This window comes from Petaurus breviceps, unplaced genomic scaffold, assembly GCF_028583685.1.
Source record: "Petaurus breviceps papuanus isolate PSGF00001 unplaced genomic scaffold, PetGlider_PUasm1.0 90294, whole genome shotgun sequence".
NCBI classification, from domain to species: Eukaryota; Metazoa; Chordata; class Mammalia; order Diprotodontia; family Petauridae; genus Petaurus; species Petaurus breviceps.
In genome coordinates this window covers 1,000,241-1,006,335 of record NW_027187208.1, presented here as the reverse complement: position 1 = coordinate 1,006,335, position 6,095 = coordinate 1,000,241, and the positions used below count along the sequence as shown (strand labels likewise).

General features: G+C 40.4%; 1 protein-coding gene across 3 annotated transcripts in view; it reads left to right on the top strand.

Annotated features, from left to right (window-relative positions):
* The window catches only part of ILK (integrin linked kinase), a 491,171-nt gene that overhangs the window by 234,583 nt on the left and 250,493 nt on the right, over positions 1 to 6,095 (top strand). The gene's annotated exons all lie outside the window — the stretch shown is intronic.

Here is a 6,095-nt window from a genome sequence, read left to right as displayed (position 1 = left end):
GATAGATAGATAGATAGATAGATAGATAGATAGATAGATAGATAGATGGACAGATACAGATAAATAGACAGATAGACAGACAGAAGGCACAGGGTGAATTGAATATGAAGAGATATCTAAAAAATAAAATTAAGGGGTGAGAGAGGAATGTATTGGGGAAAGGAGAAAGGGAGAGGTAGAATTGAATAAACTATTTCACAAAAAAAAGAGGCAAAAAAGCTTTTACAGTGAGGGGAAGGGGGAGAGGTGAGAGGGAATGAGTGAACCTTACATCCCAGATTTGGCTGAAGGAGGGAATAACATAATATACTCAATTGGGTATGGAAATCTATTTTACCCTACAGAAGAGTAGGGGAGAAAGGGATGAAAAGGAGAAGGGGGAAATGATAGAAAAAAAGGGCAAATGGGGGGAAAGATAATCAGAAGCAAACATTTTTGAGGTGGGACAGGGTCAAGGGAGAGAATAGAATAAATGGAGGGCAGGATAGGATGGAAGAAAATACAGTTAATATTTCACAACATGACTATTATGTGTTTTGCGTGACTATACATGTATAAACCACATCGAATTGTTTGCCTTCTCAATGAGGGTGGATGGGGAGGGAGGAAGGGAGAGAATGTGGAACTCAAAGTTTTTTTTTTTTGTGGGGAGTTTTTTGGAGGGGGAGGGCAGGGCAGTTGGGGTTAAGTGACTTGCCCAAGGTCACATGGCTAGTAAGTGTTAAGTGTCTGAGACTGGATTTGAACTCAGGTTCTCCTGACTCCAGGGCTGGTGCTCTATTCAGTGCACCCCCTAGCCACCCCTGTGTATAATTTTTTTTAACTCATTTTCTACCCATAGTTTTGAGAGGTAGATGATCTGCTCCTCTTTTAATTTTTTAAAATGATCTTTAATATTAAGGTCACATATTTAGAATGTATTGTGAAATGTGTTGGGAAATATTGGTCCAAGCCTAATTTTCACCAGATTGCTTTACAGTTTTTCCATAGGTTTTTATCAAATAGGGAATCTTTTAAATAATTTATGCTTTCTGGTTAATTGGGCACTGGGTTTTTGAGTTCTGTTGTTTCTAATTCTTCTTTGTCTAGAATGTTACCAGATGGTTTTGATGACTGCTGCTTTATAATATAGGGTTTGAAAGGGCTCATTCCCTTTTTTCCCTTTTATTTCCTTTGATATTCTAGATATTTTATTTTTCAAAAGCAATTTTGTTATTCATCAAGGTTTATAAAGCATCCTTTTGATACTTTGATTGATAAAGCATTAAAACTGTAAATTAATTTTGGCAGTATAGATTGTAATTTTATCATATTGACCTAGCCATGAGCACTGAATATTCCCTCAGATATTTAAGTAGCTATTTAATTCTTCAAGGAGCATTTTTAATTCAATCTATATATTTTGTGTGCTTTGGTAGACTTATTTTCAGATAGCATATGAATTTTTGTAGTTATTTGGAAAGAGATGGCAAGAACTATTCTTGCCAATTTAGTGAATTAATCTTTCCAAAAACTAAGTATGGAGGATTAACTGATATCAACTGACAATGATGGTGGGAAGCACACGAGTGGGCATTAGATATAAACCCTTCAACATTAGATAAACCCCGCAAGACCTCAGAACTATTCTTAGTACCCTGAAGGAATGTTAGTAGTCACCCTCTGGGAACCTAACTTGTCAGAGTAGGAGCTCGGATAGTTGCTTCAGACATGTGTTATACAAGCAAGAAAAATAAAAGATTCTAATGCAAAAAATCACATTTGACCTCATAGGTTATTACTGAATTTTGCTGTGATGATACCCCATACTGGAATATGGCTCTAGAATACTTTATTTAAAAGAAATAGGATAAGTACAGGGGTAGGGAAAGGAGTGTGTCCACTCCAGATACCACTCCAAGGTATCTGTACCTTGATTCCACCTCAGACACATGTAGGGTCAATAATCCCTTTGATCTTATAACCCAGAAGCAGCCTACCTCTATCATTCAGAATTCTGAAACTCCTCTCTAACCACAACCTTTTTCTCTCCTGGAGCTTCATTCCCCAACCCTGCACCCCCTCCCCCCCCGCCCCAATATCTATCCTTTGCCTTCATGGCAACATCTATTTACTCCATCCCTTCCTGCTTTCCCAGGTCTCACTCATCCCTGTTTTCACTTTTTTTCCTTCAAAATCTTGGTCAGATAGTTCAATTTTACACTGTCTTCTACTGCTGAATGAATACTTTGTCTCTTTGCTCTGTTACTATTCACCTTACGCCAAACTTCAACTTTTGTGACTCCCTGACTCCCTAATATTATTCCTTCTTCACTGCTACTTTGTATTGCTAAGTGGCACAGTGGATAGAGTGCCAGGCCTGGAGTCAGGAAGATTCATCTTTATGAGTTCAAGTCTGGCCTCAGGCACCAGCTATGTGACCCTGGGTAAATCACTTAACTGTTTGTGTTGTCCTCATCTGTAAAAGGAGATGGGGAGGGAAACTCCATTATTTTTGCCAAGAAACTCCCAAGTGGGGTCATGAAGAGTCAGATGTGACTGAACAACAAAATCATAAGTAGTCACACAACCCTAATGATTCCAGTACAAGTTTTTAATCTAATATCAGATGGGTCCTCACTGCTTCACAATGATCCTTTTACCCTTCCCAATTCTCTATATTCCTTAAAGCATCTGTTTTGAACCCTTTTCTCCTCAGATTACCTATACCACCTCTTTTTCCCTCCTTCCTCTCTCAACAGAGGATCCTACTTCATATTGAGAAACTTGTGATCATCTGTCCTGAACTCCTTCTTACTCTCAGTCTGGTGCCTCACATCTTTTCAATGTCATCCTCCATTCTTTCATTTGCTTCGGTCTCTGGGGAAGAGGTGGGGCCTTTGCCTTGATAAGGCTTACTCCTCTTTACTCCTCTACCCGTGCTCTTGGCTCCTTTACCTCATGTCTCCTCTAGCAGCTTGGTCCTTCTATCAGGATTTCAAAATATCTTGACAGGTTAGAACATCGGACCAAATCAAATAAAATGGAATTTAATAGGTATAAACACAAAATTCTACACTTGGATTCAAAAAACCAACTCTACAAGTACAAGATGGAGGAGGCAAAGTTAGACAGCAGTTCATTCAAAAAACATCTGGGGATTTTATATAATTGCAAGTTCAGTGTGAGTCAAAGGTCTGCTACAGCAGCTGAGAATGTTAGTATAATCTTACTGAGAGGCACAGCGTACAGGAATGAGGTGATAGTCCTTTTGTACTCTGCCCTGGCCAGATGGGATTCACACCTAGAAAGGGTAGCTATATGCTGGAGCATCCAGAGAAAGATAACCATGACAGTGGAGGGTTTAGAGATCATGCCTTAAAAGGATCAGTTGAAGGAACTGGTGTTTAGTGTGAAGTGAGGAAGGCTGGATGGACATGATAGTCTTTAGGATGTGAAAGGTTGTTGTGTGGAAGACTAGATTTGTTCTTATCTCAAGAAAGCAAAATTAAGAACATCCCATGGAAGTTTCAGAGGTGAATTTAAGATCAATTGAAGGACAAACTTGTTAACAATGAGAGCTAATCAGGAATTGAAAGGGCCAGCTACTTTGATAAGCAGTAAGTTCAATAAAACTGGAGGTCTTCAGAGGCTGATTATGTTGCAGATTGTCAGGTATATATAATTTGGACTGGTTAGTAACTAAAGTCTCTTCCAAACCTGAAATTCTACGGTTCTGTCTTTAGTCTTGTCAGGTCTAGCCCAGAGGAGAGCCATTCATTGAAATAAAATGGACACCTCTGATATAGGTAGTTCCTGAATGGCTCCATGATCTGAGGGGAGCATAAGTACACCCTATCTCTGATTATGCCAGGGTGAGGGTGAATACTAGTACTAGTAGAATACTAGTAGAGGGTGAATAAAAGGACCAGAACTTTGGAGTGACAGGTTAAACCAGGCAACTCCCCAATATGCTGATTGGAGACTGTCCAGCATCCCCCTGAAACCTGAATTTCTTCCCCTACACCATTTTCCACTTGTCTCCTCCTGGATTTTTCAATTTTGCAAACACCCTGGTGCTGAACTGGATTGGTTTATGTCCTAGTTCTGATCTGGCCTGTCTCTGGTATCTGCAGATGAGGATTGACTTCTCCCCTCTATGACGTTTGACTATTGGATGTTTGATTCATAAATGTCAGGTTTGCTTCAGAGACACATAAGTTTCAATTCTCCAGTTGTGTTGTCCCATCTTTGGAAACTAAAGATATAAATCATCAATAGTGTCAAGACTGATATGATTCAGTTACTCCAACAGTATATTTGCTTGGTAACTGGACAAGACTTAGCACTTTTTGCCCCCTTTTCTGCCAGTCTGCCAACATCACCGCAGATAGTAGACCATTTTCCCCCTTTGTTTCATAGGTTGTCATAGCCAAAGACCACATGACCAGGTAGCCAAATTGGTTACAAGTCTCTTTATACTTGGCTAAGTTGATCCTGAGAAAGCAGATAGAATCTTTTGTTGGAATAGTACTTGAAGTCTTTTCAATGTGATACAATCAGCCAGAGCTTGCACTTCACCAGCCTAGACTGTGAGCAGGTCACTTAGATGCCATGTTGGGGCATCAGAATACTTGAATCAGGAAGATCTGAATTCAAACTCTGTCTTGATACTTACTGTGCAACCATGGGCAAGTTACAAGCTCTCTGTTTATGTGTCACTGATAAAATGGAGTTATCTACTGGTACTATCACTCAGGGTTGAGGATTAAATGTAAATTTCTTTGCAATGACCCACATACAATTTTGGTCATTACAATTATTGTAAGGAGATATCCCTATGACTGGAAAACAAAAGATGTGCTAGTTACACAACAAGAACAAGAAATAACTTCTGAACAGCTCTCACTTGCTCTGCTGGCACCATACAATACCAAGAAAACATGAGGAAGGCCATTCCCACATCTGGTGGTCCTGATGTGGCAGATTTATAGGAAGACATGGACAAACATCACACAAGATGAACAGGCATGGGTAAGTTGTGATCTGTATCACTCAAAGTAAAAATACTGAGATGACAGATACTTTGGGGTAATACAACCTACCATACCACCACATTAACTCCGTCATGGAGAACAAATTCGTGACCAAATCTTTATGCCACCCAAACATGTCCCATGGACAATGCTGTATTTGAGAAATAGGAATTGTAGATCTTGAGGCAGGAAACCTATTTTCCCTTGGCCTGGGAACTAGCTAAAGTATGTTTCTTCCCCATACCTCAAATATCTGCTTAACAGCATCTTCAGCTCCCTCACTCAATTGGGATTTCTAGGATTCACTCACACACTCTCACACACACACACACACTTTCCCCTGCCAACCTCAAGCTCCTCACAAAGAATCAAGAGTTGTCTTTCCACTGCCCAGACATTTTTGATTGTATTGCTGAGTCTACTATATACCCCAAGAATGTCTCTGAGGATCCAGGAGGGTACATCACTTAGAAACAAATCCACCCAAAAAACTAGTCCCTTCCTAGATTATGGAAGTCTATCCATATGAAATTTCCTCTAGAACTTTATTCCACTTTGTTCCTCTTAATCCCTTTTCTGGTGTTCACTCTTTGTAGGTTAGGAGTATGGCTGTGTGTGTACATGTGGCAGCACCCTCACAACTAGGTCCTACGTCTGAGTGGTTCACACTTTTATTGAACTACCTAGGCATCTCCCAGGAGCCTGACTACAGGGTTTGCCCACTGCTTTGGTTCAAACATCAGGTGTTAAGTCTGTGAAGTTAATCCTGAAAACCTACCTTTCTCAGGGTACAAGATGCCCAGGGCAGCTGTCCCACTTGCCATAACCTTCTTTATGATCCTACCCCTCTGGCCCTTCTCAACAAGCCAGAACTTGCCCTCCAAGACCCTTTCTTCTCATGACTCCATGAGCCTATTTCCTTCCTGTCCCCATCTCTACCCAGGTGATGACTATTCTGATGTTGCTAGGAACTTTAGATCATTCCAAATCCTCTCAGGTTCCCTTACCCATGACCTGGGATAGGGGATGAAGGAAAAAGAATGACAAACCTACAGTCTCAGAGGGAACCCTTTCCTTTAC